General features: G+C 42.3%; 1 pseudogene; it reads right to left on the bottom strand.

The window, feature by feature from the left end:
- The window catches only part of LOC147001577 (uncharacterized), a 57,661-nt pseudogene extending 37,902 nt beyond the window's left edge, over positions 1–19,759 (bottom strand).
- Positions 19,760–20,316: the final 557 nt, after the last annotated feature.

Genomic DNA, 20,316 nt, shown 5'->3' with positions numbered 1-20,316 from the left:
CAGCTTCCTATCGACAGAGAAGACTGGAGCCCCTGTTGTTGCCGTACCTAGCCTCCCACCCTGCCCTTTTTCGAATCACATTTTCTTTATCCATTCTTTGGTTGAAAGGCATGTTTTCCAGTTTCTGGCTATTATGAATAAGGCTGCTATGAACATAGTGGAACACGCATGATATGATAGAACATCTTTTGCATATATGCCAGGTGTTGAGAAAAAACTATTGCCAATTTTCAGAGAAACCTCCAGATTGATTTCCAAGTGGTTGTACAAGTTTGCACTCCCACCAATGATGAAGGAGTGTTCCTCTTGCTCCACATCCTCACCAGCAGGGGCTATAGCTTGAGATTTTGATCTTAGCCATTCTGTGTAAGGTGGAATCTTGGAGTTGTTTTGCTTTGCATTTCCTTGATGACTATAAACTTTTAACATTTCTTTTTTTTTTTTTTGAGAGTTTACATTTTATTTTATTTTTTTTTAATATTTTTATTACATATTTTCCTCAATTACGTTTCCAATGCTATCCCAAAAGTCCCCCATAGCGCCCCCCCACTTCCCTATCCACCCATTCCCATTCTTTTGGCCCTGGCATTCCCCTATATTGGGGCATATAAAGTTTGCAAGTCCAATGGGCCTCTCTTTCCAGTGATGGCTGACTAGGCCATCTTTCGATACATATGCAGCTAGAGACAAGAGCTCCGGGGTTCTAGTTAGTACATCATGTTGTTCCAACAATAGGGTTGCAGATCCCTTTAGCTCCTTGGGTACTTACTCTAGCTTCTCCATTGGGAGCCCTGTGATACATCCAATAGCTGACTGTGAACATCCACTCCTGTGTTTGCTAGGCCCCAGCATCGTCTCACAAGAGACAGCTATATTTGGGTCCTTTCAGCAAAATCTTGCTAGTGTATGCAATGGTGTCAGCGTTTAGAAGTTGATTATGGGATGGATCCCTGGGTGCGGCAGTCTCTAAATGGTCCATCCTTTCATCACCGCTACGAACTTTGTCTCTGTAACTCCTTCCCTGGGTGTTTTGTTCCCAATTCTGAGAAGGTGCACAGTGTCCACACTTTGGTCTTCATTCTTCTTGAGTTTCATGCGTTTAGCAAATTGTATCTTAAATCTTGGGTATCCTAAGTTTTGGGCTAATATCCACTTATCAGTGAATACATATTGTGTGAGTTCTTTTGTGATTGTGTTACTTCACTCAAGATGATGCCCTCCAGGTCCATCCATTTGGCTAGGAATTTCATAAATTCATTCTTTTTAATAGCTGAGTAGTACTCCATTGTGTAAATGTACCATAATTTCTGTATCCATTCCTCTGTTGAGGGACATCTGGGTTCTTTCCAGCTTCTGGCTATTATAAATAGGGCTGCTATGAACATAGTGGAACATGTGTCCTTTTTACCGGTTGGGACATCTTCTGGATATATGCCCAGGAGAGGTATTGCTGGATCCTCCGGTAGTACTATGTCCAATTTTCTGAGGAACCGCCAGACTGATTTCCAGAGTGGTTGTACAAGCTTGCAATCCCACCAACAATGGAGGAGTGTTCCTCTTTCTCCACATCCTCGCCAGCATCTGCTGTCACCTGAATTTTTGATCTTAGCCATTCTGACTGGTGTGAGGTGGAATCTCAGGGTTGTTTTGATTTGCATTTCCCTGATGATTAAGGATGTTGAACATTTTTTCAGGTGTTTCTCTGCCATTCGGTATTCCTCAGGCGAGAATTCTTTGTTCAGTTCTGAGCCCCATTTTTTAATGGGGTTATTTGACTTTCTGGAGTCCACCTTCTTGAGTTCTTTATATATATTGGATATTAGTCCCTTATCTGATTTAGGATAGGTGAAGATCCTTTCCCAATCTGTTGGTGGTTTTTTTGTCTTATTGATGGTGTCTTTAGCCTTGCAGAAGCTTTGTAGTTTCATGAGGTCCCACTTGTCAATTCTCGATCTTACAGCACAAGCCATTACTGTTCTATTCAGGAATTTTTCCCCTGTGCCCATATCTTCAAGGCTTTTCCCCACTTTCTCCTCTATAAGTTTCAGTGTCTCTGGTTTTATGTGAAGTTCCTTGATCCACTTAGACTTGACCTTAGTACAAGGAGATAGGAATGGATCGATTCGCATTCTTCTACATGTTAACAACCAGTTGTGCCAGCACCATTTGTTGAAAATGCTGTCTTTCTTCCACTGGATGTTTTTAGCTCCCTTGTCGAAGATCAAGTGACCGTAGGTGTGTGGGTTCATTTCTGGGTCTTCAATTCTATTCCATTGGTCTATTTGTCTGTCACTATACCAGTACCATGCAGTTTTTATCACAATTGCTCTGTAGTAGAGCTTTAGGTCCGGCATGGTGATTCCACCAGAGGTTCTTTTATCCTTGAGAAGAGTTTTTGCTATCCTAGGTTTTTTGTTATTCCAGATGAATTTGCAGATTGCACTTTCTAATTCGTTGAAGAATTGAGTTGGAATTTTGATGGGGATTGCATTGAATCTGTAGATTGCTTTTGGCAAGATAGCCATTTTTACAATGTTGATCCTGCCAATCCATGAGCATGGGAGATCTTTCCATCTTCTGAGATCTTCTATAATTTCTTTCTTCAGAGACTTGAAGTTTTTATTATACAGATCTTTCACTTCCTTAGTTAGAGTCACGCCAAGATATTTTATATTATTTGTGACTATTGAGAAGGGTGTTGTTTCCCTAATTTCTTTCTCAGCCTGTTTATTCTTTGTGTAGAGAAAGGCCATTGATTTGTTTGAGTTAATTTTATATCCAGCTACTTCACCGAAGCTGTTTATCAGGCTTAGGAGTTCTCTGGTGGAATTTTTAGGGTCACTTATATATACTATCATATCATCTGCAAAAAGTGATATTTTGACTTCATCTTTTCCAATTTGTATCCCTTTGATCTCCTTTTGTTGTCGAATTGCTCTGGCTAGGACTTCAAGTACAATGTTGAATAGGTATGGAGAAAGTGGACAGCCTTGTCTAGTCCCTGATTTTAGAGGGATTGCTTCAAGCTTCTCACCATTTACTTTGATGTTGGCTACTGGTTTGCTGTAGATTGCTTTTATCATGTTTAGGTATGGGCCTTGAATTCCTGATCTTTCCAAGACTTTTATCATGAATGGGTGTTGGATCTTGTCAAATGCTTTTTCCGCATCTAACGAGATGACCATGTGGTTTTTGTCTTTGAGTTTGTTTATATACTGGATTACGTTGATGGATTTCCGTATATTGAACCATCCCTGCATCCCTGGGATGAAACCTACTTGGTCAGGATGGATGATTGTTTTGATGTGTTCTTGGATTCGGTTAGCAAGAATTTTATTGAGGATTTTTGCATCAATATTCATAAGGGATATTGGTCTGAAGTTTTCTATCTTTGTTGGGTCTTTTTGTGGTTTAGGTATCAGAGTAATTGTGGCTTCATAGAATGAGTTGGGTAGAGTACCTTCTGTTTCTATTTTGTGGAATAGTTTGTGAAGAACTGGGATTAGATCTTCTTTGAAGGTCTGATAGAACTCTGCACTAAACCCATCTGGTCCTGGGCTTTTTTTGGTTGGGAGACTATTAATGACTGCTTCTATTTCTTTGGGGGATATAGGGCTGTTTAGATCATTAACCTGATCTTGATTCAACTTTGGTACCTGGTATCTGTCTAGGAACTTCTCCATTTCATCCAGGTTCTCCAGTTTTGTTGAGTATAGCCTTTGGTAGAAGGATCTGATGGTGTTTTGGATGTCTTCAGGATCTGTTGTTATGTCTCCTTTTTCATTTCTGATTTTGTTAATTAGGATGCTTTCCCTGTGCCCTCTAGTGAGTCTGGCCAAGGGTTTATCTATCTTGTTGATTTTCTCAAAGAACCAGCTCCTTGATTGGTTGATTCTTTGAATAGTTTTTCTTGTTTCCACTTGGTTGATTTCACCCCTGAGTTTGATTATTTCCTGCCGTCTACTCCTCTTGGGTGAATTTGCTTCCTTTTGTTCTAGTGCTTTTAGGTGTGTTGTCAAGCTGCTAATGTGTGCTCTTTCTAGTTTCCTTTTGGAGGCACTCAGAGCTATGAGTTTTCCTCTTAGAAATGCTTTCATTGTGTCCCATAAGTTTGGGTATGTTGTGGCTTCATTTTCATTGAACTCTAAAAAGTCCTTAATTTCTTTCTTTATTCCTTCCTTGACCAAGGTATCATTGAGAAGAGTGTTGTTCAGTTTCCACGTGAAGGTTGGCTTTCTATTATTTATTTTGTTATTGAAGATCAGCCTTAGTCCATGGTGATCTGATAGGATGCATGGGACAATTTCAATGTTTTTGTATCTGTTGAGTCCTGTTTTGTGCCCAATTACGTGGTCAATTTTGGAGAAGGTACCATGAGGTGCTGAGAAGAAGGTGTATCCTTTTGTTTTAGGGTAAAATGTTCTGTAGATATCTGCCAGATCCATTTGATCCATAACTTCTGTTAGTTTCACTGTGTCCCTGTTTAGTTTCTGTTTCCATGATCTGTCCATTGGTGAAAGTGGTGTGTTGAAGTCTCCCACTATTATTGTATGAGGTGCAATGTGTGCTTTGAGATTTACTAAAGTTTCTTTAATGAATGAGGCTGCCTTTGTATTTGGAGCATAGATATTCAGGATTGATAGTTCCTCTTGGAGGATTTTACCTTTGATGAGTATGAAGTGCCCCTCCCTGTCTTTTTTGATGACTTTGGGTTGGAAGCCAATCTTATCTGATATTAGAATGGCTACTCCAGCTTGTTTCTTCATGCCATTTGCTTGGAAAATTGTTTTCCAGCCTTTCATTCTGAGGTAGTGTCTATCTTTTTCTCTGAGATGAGTTTCTTGTAAGCAGCAAAATGTTGGGTCTTGTTTGTGTAGCCAGTTTGTTAGTCTATGTCTTTTTATCGGGGAGTTGAGTCCATTGATATTAAGAGATATTAAGGAAAAGTAATTGTTGTTTCCTGTTATTTTTGTTGTTAAAGTTGGCATTCTGTTCTTGTGGCTGTCTTCTTTTAGGTTTGTTGAGGGATTACCTTCTTGTTGTTTCTAGGGCGTGGTTCCTGTCCTTGTATTGGTTTTTTTCTGTTATTATCCTTTGAAGGGCTGGATTCGTGGAGAGATAATGTGTGAATTTGGCTTTGTCGTGGAATACTTTGGTTTCTCCATCTATGTTAATTGAGAGTTTGGCTGGGTATAGTAGCTTGGGCTGGAATTTGTGTTCTTTTAGTGTCTGTATAACATCTGTCCAGGATCTTCTAGCTTTCATAGTCTCTGGTGAAAAATCTGGTGTAATTCTGATAGGCTTGCCTTTATATGTTACTTGGCCTTTTTCTCTTACTGCTTTTAGTATTCTATCTTTATTTAGTGCATTTGTTGTTCTGATTATTATGTGTCGGGAGGTATTTCTTTTCTGGTCCAGCCTATTTGGAGTTCTGTAGGCTTCTTGTATGTTCATGGGCATCTCTTTCTTTAGATTTGGGAAGTTTTCTTCTATAATTTTGTTGAAGATGTTTGCTGGTCCTTTGAGTTGAAAATCTTCATTCTCATCCACTCCTATTATCCGTAGGTTTGGTCTTCTCATTGTGTCCTGTATTTCCTGGATGTTTTGAGTTAGGATCTTTTTGCATTTTACATTTTCCTTGATTGTTGTGCCCATGTTCTCTATGGAATCTTCTGCACCTGAGATTCTCTCTTCCATCTCTTGTATTCTGTTGCTGATGCTTGCATCTATGGTTCCAGATTTCTTTCCTAGGGTTTCTATCTCCAGTGTTGCCTCATTTTGGGTTTTCTTTATTGTGTCTACTTCCCTTTTTAGGTCTAGTATGGTTTTGTTCATTTCCATCATCTGATTGGATGTGTTTTCCTGTTTCTCTTTAAGGACTTCTACCAGTTTGGTTGTGTTTTCCTGTTTTTCTTTAAGGACTTGTAACTCTTTAGCCATGTTCTCCTGTAGTTCTTTAAAGTCCTTCTTGATGTCCTCTACCATCATCATGAGATATGCTTTTAAATCCAGGTCTAGTTTTTCAGGTGTGTTGGGGTGCCCTGGACTGGGCGAAGTGGGAGTGCTGGGTCCTGATGATGGTGAGTGGTCTTGGTTTCTGTTAGTAAGATTCTTACGTTTACCTCTCGCCATCTGGTAATCTCTGGAGTTGTTATAGTTGTCTCTGTTCAGAGGTTGTTCTTCTGGGGATTCTGAGTATCCTCTGTCAGCAGACCTGTACAGACTAAGTTCGGCGGAGTCCCGGAGCCAAGATGGCGCTCCCTGCAGGGCAGGTCACTGTTCTCCGGCTGGGAGGGTGTCGGATGTCTGCGGCCCCAAAAGGGTGCTGCCTCAGCGGTTCTGTGGCTCCCGCCTGTCCCAGAAGCTGTCTGCCTCTGTGGTCCTCACTCTGACCTGTACAGACTAAGTTCGGCGGAGTCCCGGAGCCAAGATGGCGCTCCCTGCAGGGCAGGTCACTGTCCTCCGACTGGGAGGGTGCCGGATGTCTGCGGCCCCTAAAGGGTGCTGCCTCGCAGCTCTGTGGCTCCCGCCTGTCCCAGAAGCCGTCTGCCCCCATGGTCCCCACTCTGACCTGTAGAGACTAAGCTCGGCGGAGTCCCGGAGCCAAGATGGCGTTCCCTGCAGGGCAGGTCACTGTCCTCCGACTGGGAGGGTGCCGGATGTCTGCGGCCCCAAAAGGGTGCTGCCTCAGCGGCTCTGTGGCTCCCGCCTGTCCCAGAAGCTGTCTGCCTCTGTGGTCCTCACTCTAACCTGTAGACTAAGTTCGGCGGAGTCCCGGAGCCAAGATGGCGCTCTCTGCAGGGCAGGTCTCTGTCCTCCGGCTGGGAGGGTGCCGGAAGTCTGCGGCCCCAAAAGGGTGCTGCCTCAGCGGCTCTGTGGCTCCTGCCTGTCCCAGAAGCCGTCTGCCCCCGTGGTCCCCACTCTGACCTGTAGAGACTAAGCTCGGCGGAGTCCCGGAGCCAAGATGACTTTTAACATTTCTTTAGGCACTTCTTGGTCATTAGAGATTCCTCTGCTGAGAATTCTCTGATTAGCTCTGTGTCCATTTTTAAATTGGGTTATTTTGGTTTATTGCTGTATAACTTCTTGAGTTCTTTATATATCTTGGATATGAGCCCCCTGTCAGACGTAGGGTTGTAGAATATCTCTGTAGGCTGTTGTTTAGTCTTATAGACAGTGTCCTTTACCTTAGAGAAGCTTTTCAGTTTCATGAGGTCCTATTTATCAATTGTTGATCTTAGTGCCTGAGCTATTGGTGTTCTGTTCAGGAAGTTGTTTACTGTACCAATGTATTCAAGGCAGTTTCCCACTCTTCTTTTCTATTAGATTTAGTGGGTTCAGTTTTATGTTGAGGTCATAAAACTGTTGGGTTTGTGTTTTGTGTAGGATGATAAATACGGACCTGTCTGTATTCTTGTACATGCAGACATCCAGTTAGACCAGATCATTTGTTGAAGATGCTTTCTTTTTTCCATTGTATGGCTTTGGCTTCTTTGTAAAAAAAAAAAATCAAGTGTCTATAGATGTGTGGGCTTATTTCAGGGTTTTTGATTCGATTCCATTGATTAACCTGTCTGTTTCTACACTAAAACCACATACTATTTTTATTACTATAGCCCTGCAGTATAGCTTGAAATCAGGGATAGTGATACCTCCAGAAGTTCTTTCATGGTAAAGGATTGTTTTAGCTATCTTGGGTTTTTTGTTTTTCCATATGAAGTTGAGAATTCAAATTTCAAGGTCTGTAAAGAATCTCAAGCTTAAAAGATTCATTTGGCCGGGCGTGGTGGCGCACACCTTTAATCCTAGCATTCGGGAGGCAGAGGCTGGAGGATTAATGAGTTCGAGGCCAGCCTGGTCTACAAAGTGAGTTCCAGGACAACCAAGACTATACAGAGAAACCCTGTCTCAAAAACACAAAACAGAACAAAAGAACAAAAAAAAGATTCATTAGAAAAAATTGATACATTGGTTAAAATAATGCTAACTCAGAGTTTTATAGTTTTAGGCCCTAAATTTAAGTCTTTGCTGATTTTGAGTCAATTTTTGTTTTTATTTCTTGAAATAGCACTACTGTGTAGCTCAGACTGATTTAAACTGCCAGTCCCACCTCAAACTCACAGTTCTGTATTCTTTCCTGAGTACAGATGTCTGCTGACATGCAAAGACCTGAGCAAACTTTTGTATATGGCACTAGGTAAATGATTTGAGTTCATTCTTTGACATGTGGACATAAGGACTTCTCAGCACCATTTGGTAAAAATGCCATCCTTTCAGCACTGAATTGTCCTGACACCTGTGTCAGAAATCACTTGTGTGCATAAATGTGGGTTCATTTTATGTTGTGGTGTTGTCCTGTGTGTGTTTATGCAAATACCACAGTGTTTAGCTCAAGATATTTAAAACCTACTTCTTTTAATCTAATAGCATTTTTGGAGTAGTTATTTTAAAAAAATATTGCTATGTCAATATGAAAGCTAAGTCAATAGTCACTCTTTAGTTTGACAGTGACTGTTTACTGCCCCTTCATCTTCAAAATCAATTGATAGCACAAAATCAACAGATGAGATGATGGCACCTCATATAAAATGTGTCACCAGGAGTAATCAAGGCCGGTGGGTTAAGATGCTCTGTAATGAGGGCAGCTCTAGAGATAATAGCAGGGCCAGCATGGTAGGGACAGAAGACTGACCCATCCAGTGCTTTAGCAGATATATCGCTGCATTTCAGATAATTATAGCCAAATTTCTCACTGACTAAGAGAAAGGTAACAATTGTAAAACAGAGAATTTGAATGAATCCTTTCAGATGGGACTGAGTTCAGAACTGTCAGCAGCACACATCACTGGTGTATGGGATAGGTGAACTGCTTTGAGAACTACAGAAGTTAATACTACACACTTACATCTCCTCTTTGAGTCTACAGAGTGGGCTGGGAAACTGAAAGATCAAATAGAAACTAGCCTAGTTAGGAACCAGTTTCCAAACCCTTGTTCACTCTGAGGAACTAGTGTTCTGTGGGGAGTTGATTCCAGAGAGAAACAGGCAAAACAGGCTGAGCTTGGAGCATCTCATGCTAGCTTGTCTGGAACCGCTCAAACCACACAAACCAAAACCCAAAAACGGAGTCGTGTGCCTAGTGTCTAAATCTAGGATAATTTAAGCATCAAAAATAATGAGATTTAAGGGCTGGAGGGATGGCTCAGTGGTTAAGAGTACTGGCTACTTTTGTGGTGGACCTGGGTTCAATTCCCAGCACCCACGTAGCAGCTCACAACTGTCTGTAACTCTAGTTCCAGGGAATTCAACACCCTCACGCACACATACATGTAGGTGAAATACCACTGCATTGAAGCAAAAATAAATTTAAAAATGACAGTGCTTCAGGAAGGTTGCATGGTTCAGATGCTCCAGGCCCCAGGGGAAGAAAAGTATACCTGACTGAAAACGCCAGGGATGTTACCATCTGCTGGCACTTCAGCAGACTGACCCTCACCACCCCTCACTACTGTCCACAATCCATGCATACTTTTAAATGAATTAGCACATGGGAGTTTGCTCACTGCCACTAGCATACACAAATCAAATACCACCTCTTATAGGCTAGGCAAGGGCCAGCTTCAGGTAAGAAAATTGGATCCTTAGCATCTGAACAAAATTGGAGTACTGCTGGCAAAAATCTGGGGAAATAATAAAGCCATTTTTAAAGATTTCTTAAAATATTTCTCTGTTTAAGTACAGATAAAAATTAAAATAGGGATTTATAAATCTATTTCATAACCTTTAGGTATCTGATAGGTCAAAATCTACTTTTAACCAATGCAACATCTTCTAGTCTTTTTAAAAAATATTTTTAAAAGATTTATTTATGTATTTTATTTGTGTGAGTACACTGTCGCTGTCTTTGGACACATTAGAAGAGGGCATCAGGGGGGCTGGTGAGATGGCTCAGTGGGTAAGAGCACCCGACTGCTCTTCCGAAGGTCCAGAGTTCAAATCCCAGCAACCATAATAAAAAAAAAAAAAAAAGAAAAGAAAAGAAAAAAGAAGAGGGCATCAGATCCCATTACAGAGGGTTGTGAGCATTACACATGGTTACTGGGGACTGAACCCAGGTCCTCTGGAAGAGCAGTTAGTGCTCCTAACTGCTGAGCCATCTCTCCAGCCTTCCTCTTGATTCTCAGAACAGTCCAGATCTGGCTTCCCCAGATCCATAGCTCATTCTGCCTAGTCATGTGTTTCCTTCATCTCTGAAGAGTGAGAGATGCATACAGGATTGTAGGCATTTCCTCACGCTTCTCCTCACGTATCTGGAGGTTTAACTAGACACACAATTCAACACTTAGACTGTTTCCTCTGTCTGCTTTAAACCACTCACTACAATGTCACCTACTTCCCATTGATGTCCCTTGATTATCTTTCTAATTTTTGTTTCAGGGCTGGGGCAAGGTATCAGAGGTTTAGAGCACTGGCTGTCCTTGCAGATGACCTGGATTTGGTTCCCAGCACCAACATGGAAGCTCAAGACCTTCCAGTTCCAGGAGACTCAGCACCTTGTTTTGACCTCTGCAGGAACCAGACATGTATGCAGTGCAGACACAAACATGCAGGCAAGACATTCATAAAAACATATCTTACAGAAAATGTATATGATGTGTGTGCGTGTGCATATGAATGCAAGTGCAGGGATCAGTGTGCCCTGGTGTCCATGTGGAGATCATGACCTTGCTTTGGTAACCATGGTATGATCTTCCATTTTCCTTGAAACAGAGTCTCTTGTTTGTAGCTGTGTGCATCAGGTTAGCTAGTCTGCAAACTCCCAAGGAGTTTTGCTTCAAGTATTTCCTATGTGGTGCTGGGATTACGAATGTGTGCTGTCTGTCATACCTGTCTCTGAATGAGTTCTGAGGAGCCAAGCTCACGGACGTGAGTTCTGCACACAATCCACTGACTTATAGAACCACTACAGCTGCAGATGGAACATTGATACGCTGCTTTCCTCCCAGTATTTTTCTACTGGATTGTATTCACAGATAAGGCATGGTTGTTAAGTTTACCTCATCTGTGTCTTCCTGAGAACGCTGTAGGAATATACCAGTTATGACAATCACCATTCTTTCAGAAGACAGAATGCCTTTTCAAACTCAACTTGTTTAAGTGGGCAATGAGCCTCAGCAAATACTGATGCAATAATGCTGGGTGTATTCTGTGTTCATATGGCCTTACCTATGTATCTGTTAGCTTTCCCACCTCTGGCTGCTGCTCCCTGCTTTCAGTATTACTGCATATCTAGGCTTGTTTCTTGTCAGTAGTGCAAGTCAAATTCGAGCACGTATCCACGTACTTCACCATGCCTGTTTATCTTATGCAGTGAACCTTGCACAGTTTCCTTCCACTTTGTCATCCTTCATGTATAGTTCTCTGATCATGTAGACTTTATCCTAAAATATGGAGTCTGGTATAACCCCAATCTTTTTCCAAATTCCATATTCAACTGTCCTAATGCTGTTCACTAAGGGCGGTTCCAGGCATGTGAGATGCCAAGTTTGCAATATACTAAATGATTTTCTTGAGCTTGTCTACAGGATTTCTAATTCATCTCTGAGATTTGTCAGTTATACATATTGTGTTTTACTTTGTTTAATCAATATTCAAATTTGTATTTATTAAAACTGTTTTCATTACAATTTTAAAAGTTAAAAACAATCCAAGAGGCTTGTATGTGTAGCAGAGCAGATCTGTTTTAAGACAATAAAAGGAAGGTAGAAGACAAGATCTACAGGCATCTGTCTATCCAGCTTCTGAGAGGTAGTACCATCCTTAGGGAACTGTGTGTGGTTATGAAGGCTGCCTTATATCCAAAACTATACCCAAGAAAATGACTCAGCCCAACAAAGGACCAGTGGTCCCTGACTAAAATTCATGGTTGGAGTCCCGATTTCCCACCTGAAGTGAAGTTTCTCTCCCTGGGCTGTCTCCTCACCCACACCCCTGTTGCTCCCAAGCGCCTTCCGGTTGAGGAGAATCTAACTTTTCTTTGATTAGAGCATGGCACTACTGTTCACAATCACAGGTTATGTGGGATTGAACTCAGGGAGCATGTCCCACAGCTAGAAACGTTTCCTGATGCCACATGAGCTGAGGGATTCTGGTGATGGAGCAGCCACGTCTCCAGACAGCTCATAGGCTGGGGACACCTCATCCATGCACTCACTTCTAATCTTGACATGGAGCCAGAATTCAGAAAAATCTCCAGACAAGTCACCCTGAGAGTGGCCTTCCCTGTCGGCAAGGCAGCTGCACAGCAGAGCTCTGCTGCTCAGACTTTAAGTCAGAAGACTTTGTCATTCACTGTTCAGATTCTGGAAATTGGGGCTGGTGAGATGGCTCAGTGGGTAAGAACACTGATTGCTCTTCTGAAGGTCCTAAGTTCAAATCCCAGCAACCACATGGTGGTTCACAACTACCGGCAATGGGATCTAACACCCTCTTCTGGTACATTTGAAGTCAGCTACAGTGTACTTATGTATAATAATAAATAAATCTTAAAAAAAAAAGATTCTGGAAATTGAACACCAGACTGCACTACCATCGTCAGCCTTCATACAGTTTAGATTGTGCACGGTTTCACAACAGCCCAGGCTCCCCTGGAACTTACTGTGTAGTTGAGGCTGGCATTGTAGAAAACCCCCATCTCAGCTTCTCAAATGTCAGATTCAGACAAGCCATTATACATTCTTACCTAGTAGAGCTAGTCTGTTTCTCCTCATCAAACAGGTCCTAATAGATATTTTTTTCCATATGAACTTATAATGTATTCATTTAATTCCAGAAGATTATAATTTAATTTTTATTTATATACATATATATATAATGTTATGGCATGGCATGGAAGTAAAGTCAAAGGGCAACTTGCGGGAGTCAGTTCTGTCCTTCCACTACGTGGGTCTCAGGTATTGAACTCAGGTCATCAGGCTTGGTGATAGGAGTCTTTACCCACTGAGCCATCACGCTGGCCTGAAAAATTTGCAATTTATTAGAATCATACCTCTGGAAGTCTCTCCTCTGAGCTTCTAGGTCCTAATGATTCTTTTTTGTTTGTTTGCTGGTTTTGTTGTTGTTCTTTTTTTGTTTTCTGAGACAGGGCTTTTCTCTCTGCTGTTCTGGAACTTGATGTAGGCTAAGCTGGCCTCAAACTCAGAGAGATCGCCTGTCTCTGCCTCCCACATGCTGGCATTAAAGGCGTACGCCACCACAACCTGCTCTCATGATTCTGCTTTCTTTTGTCCAGCCTTTACTTCCATATCCCCTTTAGTTTATGTAGTTTGTTTTCTTACTGTGGTCTGTTCACACTCTTTATTAAATAAGTGATGTACACTGCTAAAAAATAAACAATAAACATATGAGGTGGCTACAAGCTAAAAGGGATCTTATAGTCAATAACACAAAACAAGATAGTGCTCCCTGTTTGTCTGTTTGGGTTTTTTTGTTTTTTGTTATTTTCGAGACAGGGTTTCTCTGTGTAGTCCTGGCTGTCCTGGAACTCACTTTGTAAACCAGGCTGGCCTCGACCTCAGAAATCCGCCTGCGTCTGCCTCCCGAGTGCTGGGATTAAAGGCGCCCAGCCAGTGCTCACTGTTTTACTTCACAAGTGTTAAGAGCACTTGCTTCTGGAGGGGCCTGGAGTTTGCTTCCTTCCTAGCACTCTCAAGTCAAGGGCTCACAACTGTCTAGAACTCCAGCTCCAGTGGCTCAGGTGCCCTCTTCTGGATGCTGTGGGTACTGCATACACACTCATGCTATCAAACACAGAATCAAGTAAATCTTAATGAATCTATTACAGAGTGGAACACAGAAATTAATTCAATGAAATCATCTCTGGCACAGCCTACCCATGCACAGATAGATGATGTGAGAGGCAGCACTGCTAATCACTGTGAAAGGGAGTCACAGACAGAGCGAAGTCATTCTGGAAACAGAAGAATTAGACCTTACTTTCACAATGCCAAGATCCATGATAATCGCATCAGGTCTAGTGAGGGCCTCCTACTGCATTCACCCAAGTGTGAAAATGTAAGTCTAAAATACCCTTCTAAATGTAAATATTATAGTAAATAAAGGATCTGAAAAGATTTCTTAAAGAGATGGCATAAAGGGGGGAAAATTAATATATATATAATTATATTCTAAATGAATTTCCTTTAGGTTTGGTGGATCATATTGCCAGGTTTAGTGGCCCGTGCCTTTAATTCCAGCACTTGGAGGTAGAAGCAGAAGGATCCCTGAGTTTGAGGCCAGCTTTGTCTACCGAGTTAGTTCTAGAATAGCCAGCTCTACACAGTGAGACCTCGTTTTAAAAAGAAAAAAAGACAGGAGAGCTGCTGAGTTCCAGGTCAGCCATACCATCTCAAAACATGGAAAACTAGGAAAAAGGGGAAAAAACCTTCTATGAATAAGGGCGCATTAAACACAATACCATGTTCTGAAAGAAGGTATTTATAATACATACAACCAATAAAGGATTAGTGTGCAGAATATAAAATATATGTAAGCAATACAAGCACACATATTCAGTCTTAAAACATAATAGAAAAATAGATACTATGATTTTAATACACCTCTTCCCTCCAAAATTCAGTTGCTATCACTCTGACAACATTAAGAAATATTTTTTGGCGCTTACTCCTGCTTCCTGCTTGCTTCTCTCTGGCCCCCTTGCTCCCCCTCTCTCTACGTGGCCATGGCCAGCCTCTACTTCTCTACTCTTCTCCCTCTCTCTGCCTCTCTGTTTATTGTAATAAACACCTTAAAGCCAAAAGAAAAAAATTTTTTTTTTGTTTTATTTAGGTAGCCTTACTGTGTAGCCCTGGCTGGCTTCAAAACTGCAATCCTCCTGCCTGAATGCTGAGATTACATGTATGTGCTGTATGTCCAGCTTTCTAGTCTAGAAGACTTTACAGAGCACTGGCTGAGCTTGCCTCCATGTTCTCGTGCATGATACAACCAGGAGGTCCTTGCTAGACCTCATGCAGTCATCTTGGATCTTGGCTGCTAGTACTAAGAGAACTGTCCTTCTGATCTTTAGAAAAAGCTCATGGTATTGCCACGCGCAGTAGAAATGGATTAGGAATGGGAAGAAGAGCCCATGGCACACGCCTTTGATCCCAGCAATCGGGAGGCAGAGGCAGGTGGATCTTGGTGAGTTCTGAGGTCGTCTGGTCTACAAAGCAAACTTCAGGACAGCCAGGGCTACAGAGAGAAATCCTGTCTAGGAAAACAAAAGAAAACATAAGACTGGGAAGAGGAAACACAAATGACCAGTACACATGTAACAGTACACTAAGCTCCCTAACAAAACAAAAATGTTGACACAACTTCACTATCTCTGGACTAATGGATATTGTAGTTTGTCAGCACTTGCAGACATTAAGATCCTAAGGGTAGGAATGGAAACACTATGAACTCAAGGCTGATAGTGACTTGTTTGGGTCCATTAAATGTGAATGCATATCATTTCTATGTAGAAAAATTCCTGGCCACACGTGAGCCTGTTAAGTCTCTTCCCTGCCTTATAAAATCAAGTGTCAGATGGAGCCTCCATCAGCCAAGTCCCTTTATGAATAAAGAACAACTTCTGAACCAAGCCACTGGGATTTGGGGCTATCACTGCAACATCACTGTCCTGACTGAAGTAGCTGTCAGTGGCCAAGCAGAATACAGTCCCAAGTGCTGCTAGCAGGAGGCCACGCTGGAACAATTCTGGAGGAAAACTTAACAGGTTGAAAATGGACATGTCCAGCAACCGATATACACACAAAAACAATGTTCAGGGGATACTGATGGAACATCAGAGGAGAAATACTGGAATGGTAAGGGGGAAAAAGTTGAAGCTAGGTGTGGTGGCACATTTCTGTAATCCCAGCATTTCAGAGCCTGAGGCAGGAGGATTATTAGTTCAACCTGGGTTATGTGGCAAGCTTGAGGTCAGCCTAAGCCACATAGAAAGACACTGCATAGGAAGAATAAAACCAAAAAACAAGCTTGAAATATAATGTCAACATTTACTGATGGGGATCAGATAAATGTATTTTAGGAGATTTATAAACTAGAATACTGTTGAATAGCTATAAATCAGTTTCACTTACCTGATCAAAATATATTACTCTAAAAGATATTATTCAGGATCTAAAACCTATGTAAGGATATGTACATCAGGAGGTCATTACATGAAGTTTGTACGCTTCATTATGTGTGGGTGCAAAATATAGGCATAATGACACATCCACCGGCATCGTGACTATATAATTCAATGGAATGTTCACTTCTGTGAAAGGAAGGTGAAGTACAGTGTTATCTGTGAGACAATGGGGCTGTGTGGAGTGTTTTATTCCTAATGAAATGTCTACCACTGTGCTGTTGGGCACTATAGTGGGCACCTGGATGCTATCCTGCCCTGTCTAACTATCCTGCCCCATCCCTGTTGATAGACTGCTATAAGTCTATCCCATATTTGCCCACCTTGGCAGGAAGAATGAGGAGGGTGGGTTGGGTAGTCTCATGGCTCAGTGTGCAGTTTAGCAAACTAGGTAATCTGAAACTTACTTTTATACATTATAGACTGTGGCTTTCCTAAGTCAATAAAAATATTTGCTGAAAGGAGACATATTTAATTTTTTGTTTGCCTTGATCTGTCTGCTTATTTTGACTCGTTTGGAGCACTTAAACATGTCTATCCTTTAGGGTATCAGGACAATTAGAGTCCAAGTACTTCTAGAGCCTGGAAAATAAAACATATGCAAATCCACAGGTCTCATAATGGGCAATTCCGGCTTTTGGAGGGCATAACATGTAAAAATTAATCTTGTAAGTAGCCTCCCATGTTTGGCTTCTTTTCCTCCTAGACTTTTCTGTGTTAGCACTTTTTGTCACAGTGCCTCTTTCTTCTTACAGTACTCTGCCTCTCACAGAGAATGCACACATGTGCACTTATGCAAAGCTGACCCTGAAGGCTGAGATATGTGCACAACCTAACCCACAATCTCTCGTGGTCAAGTTCTGTGGTCAGAGTCTATGCTTTCCTGACTCCTTTATGTGCTTGACCACATTAGTAGGGAAGGGTTAGTGCTGGCCACTTAAAGATCACCATGTCTACTTTCTAATTCACTTACACAAGAGTCACGTGGGGGACCTTTAATACACCATTGACTCCCCTGCCCCCAGCTCCAGAGCCACTCCAGAGGAGTATAACACTTACTTATCAGACAAACTAGAGTATTATTAAAACAAACAAACAAACAAACAAACAAACAAACAAACAAACAAACAGTCTAATATTGACAAGGGAGTCAGCTTCCTTCCCTAAGTGTACAATTCCACACATTATCAATGCCTGTGGCTAAAGCGATACACACAAAGATTTCTTTCACATATTTATTCCTGATGTAAAACAATTCTTACTGAAGAGTTAATTTTGTTAAACTTTTAACCGAGAGAATATATTCATCTTAGGTAAGAACAGCATTTCAAATAACTCCAAAATAACTAACATTCAAACTGCCATGTTTCAGATGTTTCTTACATGTACGGAACAATTCCAACACAGTTGCAGACTGCTAACCCATGTGAATGTCTCGGGTTCAGAACAATTCAGAGAAAAGAGAGGAAGGCAGATTAAGGGGGAGGTAAAAGTCAGAATGGCCTCGAACAAAGCACCATAGTCCAGGTGGGCAAACAGCATGATCCAACACTAAATCTTCCAGGTAGAGCGCCTTTTCTGAGTGCTTACTATGGCAGTATACTCAAGTGTGCTACATGTAGTTATTGATGGTTAGTAAGTGTCCCCAAGGAAGCTGGCAGAATCATTTTGTGTGTGTCATTGCCCTTAGACAAGCCTCCATCTATGGGCCTGTTTATCCACAAAAAAGGTTAGAATACTGCCTTGTGCACGGAGGTGAAGCGTGTGTGCACGCACACGCATGTGCATGTGCGCACACGCATGTGCATGTGCATGTGCGCACACGCATGTGCATGTGCGCACACGCATATTCCTTTTCTCTGTTATTTTCCAAGACAACTTGCTGAATGCATGTGTTGACAGGGTCTACTCTGAGCACGATCCCACCCCACACTGCTCTGGTAAGTGGCTCTGAGCGGGGTTCATGTGGGTGATGAGTCATCTTTCTCAGGGCTTTGTGTCTGAGCACTGTCACCACAAGTAGGCATTTGTAAATGCACTGAAGAACTGGTGTTTGTGGACTTCTTAGATGCGCTGAGTTTTCAGCTGCTTTGCCCCTTTCATGTTTCTTCTCCCACATTCACGACGTGCACCCACTTGAGATCCATGGGAATATCTGAGACTCTGCTCATTCTTCATATTCTCTATGTATTACTATTTTAACTATGAATGCATTATGTGTTTGTTGCACACATGTGCAAATGAGGTTCTAGCCATACTGTTTTTCAAGACAAAGTCTCTCACTGGAAGGCTAGATGACTGGTTATTGTACCACAAGGAGTCTGCCTTTCTCTGCCTCCCCAGTTGCTGAGATTACAAGCACAAGACATCATACATGGTTTTTTTAACTCGGATTCTGGGGATTAGACTCTGGTCGTTTTTCTTGTGCACCAAATATCTACTGAGCCATCTCCCAAATCCTATAATGTTATTTTCACACAGAAAAAGCACAGGAAAAGGTGGATGAAATATAAGGATGGAAAATGACTGCATGAGACTCAACACTGGTGGGCCAGCAAAAATGGTGGAGTGGGTTAAGTGCATTAGGGCCCTTGGCACGCACAGAAAGGTCTGAGTATGGCTCTGTGAGAATGGCTGTGTGAGTGTGGCTATGTGAGTATGGCTGTGTGAGCATGTCTGCGTGAGTATGAATATGGTTGTGTGAGTATGGCTGTGAGTATGGCTGTGTAAGTATGAATATGGCTGTGTGAGCATGTCTGGGTGAGTATGGCTGTGTGAGTGTGAGTATGGCTGTGTGAGTGTGGCTGTGTGAGTGTGTCTGCATGAGTATGGCTGCATGAGTATGGCTGTGTGAGCGTGGCTGTGTGAGCATGGCTGTGTGAGTATGGTTGTGTGAGTGTGACTATGTGAGTGTGTCTGTGTATGAGTGTGTCTGTGTGAGTATGGCTGTGTGAGTATGGCTGTGAGTGTGTATGCCTGAGTATGGTTGTGTGAGTGTGTCTGTGTGAGTATGGCTGTATGAGTGTGTCTGTGTGAGTGTGTCTGTGTGAGTATGGCTGTGTGAGTATGAGTATGGCTGTGTGAGTATGAGTATGGCTGTGAGTGTGCCTGTGTGAGAGTGGCTATGTGAGCATGGCTGTGTGTTTCTGCATGAGTGTGTCTGCGTGAGTGTGTCTGTGTGAGTGTGGCTGTGTGAGTGTGTCTGCATGAGTATGGCTGCATGAGTATGGCTGTGTGAGCGTGGCTGTGTGAGCATGGCTGTGTGAGTATGGTTGTGTGAGTGTGACTGTGTGAGTGTGTCTGTGTATGAGTGTGTCTGTGTGAGTATGGCTGTGTGAGTATGGCTGTGAGTGTGTATGCCTGAGTATGGTTGTGTGAGTGTGTCTGTGTGAGTATGGCTGTATGAGTGTGTCTGTGTGAGTGTGTCTGTGTGAGTATGGCTGTGCGAGTGTGTCTGTGTGAGTATGGCTGTGTGTGCCTATAACCCTAATGCTGGTGCTTTCTAGCCATCAACCTGGCAGAAAAACGGGAAGCTCCAGGTGGATGAGAGACTCCATCGTGAAGGAACAAGATGGAGAATGGCTGAAGAGGGAAACTACAGAAATAATCACTGGTGAGATAGAAGACACCTGCATTCTTACTGTAGCCAAAAGAATGCTACAGTGCCTGCCACTGTCCAAGCACTGCAGTGTCACGTGCCAGTGAGAGGTCAAGGAGACATGATGATGCTTATTTAAAATGCCACTCCTTGCAGTTGAAGCGGAGTAGGTTTCAAGCGAGTGCACTTGCTGTCAGCCCACAGTGAACTGGACTGGTGCATCTCCCTGTAAGTGAGAGTCAGATGGGTTTTGAGAACTCGCAGTGAGGTGAGGTGAATCTAGCAGATGCAAATGACCTTGCTGCTGCCATGCTGGGACTATACAGGCCTCAGAGAGACAGCCTGCAGTTGAACTCCAGGGAAACAGAGCTTGGTGTCATCCTCTAACCATTTGATGGCTTGGGATACCTAAGGTGGTCAAGAAAACTGGGTCTGTTCTTATGGGGCTCACAGTTTGTAATGAGACAAGCAAACCAACAAGTAAGCACTGTTCAGAGCCATGTCAGATACCTGCACAAACAGC

Source organism: Mus caroli, unplaced genomic scaffold (assembly GCF_978045245.1).
Source record: "Mus caroli unplaced genomic scaffold, Mus_caroli_1 scaffold_13, whole genome shotgun sequence".
Taxonomy (NCBI): Eukaryota; Metazoa; Chordata; class Mammalia; order Rodentia; family Muridae; genus Mus; species Mus caroli.
This window is presented reverse-complemented; position numbering and strand designations above follow the sequence as displayed.